Source organism: Pyxicephalus adspersus, chromosome 3 (assembly GCF_032062135.1).
Source record: "Pyxicephalus adspersus chromosome 3, UCB_Pads_2.0, whole genome shotgun sequence".
NCBI lineage: Eukaryota > Metazoa > Chordata > Amphibia > Anura > Pyxicephalidae > Pyxicephalus > Pyxicephalus adspersus.
In genome coordinates, this window is record NC_092860.1 from 14,930,338 (window position 1) to 14,931,060 (window position 723).

Sequence of the window (723 nt, forward strand, 5' to 3'; positions counted from 1 at the left end):
GTTGTGATATAAGTATCTCTTGTTATAGATACATATGTATCATTTGTAAGAAATGATTAGTAGAGACAGGTTTGCTGGATCACCCAGCTTTACAGATAAAAGTGTATCCTCTCCAGCCTTAGAGAGCTTTAATAAATCAGGCCCACTGACAAACTGAATATGACGTTTGATGTGAAGAACTTCTGGAATTCACAAAGTGCTCCTTCGTTATTATCGTATTTAATTATAAATTTTATTTGTGCTGTGTTGTTACTACACAGATAATTCAAAAATTCAATAATCCAATCAGAAATGAATATCGAAGAAAGTAGGATAATTAAAATAAAACTTTTTTTTTCATGTATTACCGATTCAAAGGGAAAAGTTGAAATTATCATCAAGGGAATTTTTGTAAAATATTTTGAAGCTACAGAAAAAAGACAAGTTTACCAAAGACAGGTTTATAGATGACATCCAAAGAGCAATGTATATACATCATAGCACAGCGTTGTGTCCTATGGGTGTCTCTGTTAGGACTCATCGGCTGGAGTCTTCTGCAGTTTCACATATTGTCATATCGTCCTGTATCATGCCAGGGTTACAAACTGTTCCATATTAGTAGAGACGTCACTTATTTTTATTACAGTCATTCTTTCACATCCCCCATTTTCATCAACCTGCAATAGAAATAATTAAAACCACCAGCACCAGTCTGTGTGAGCAGCCTACACAAGCTGATGATAT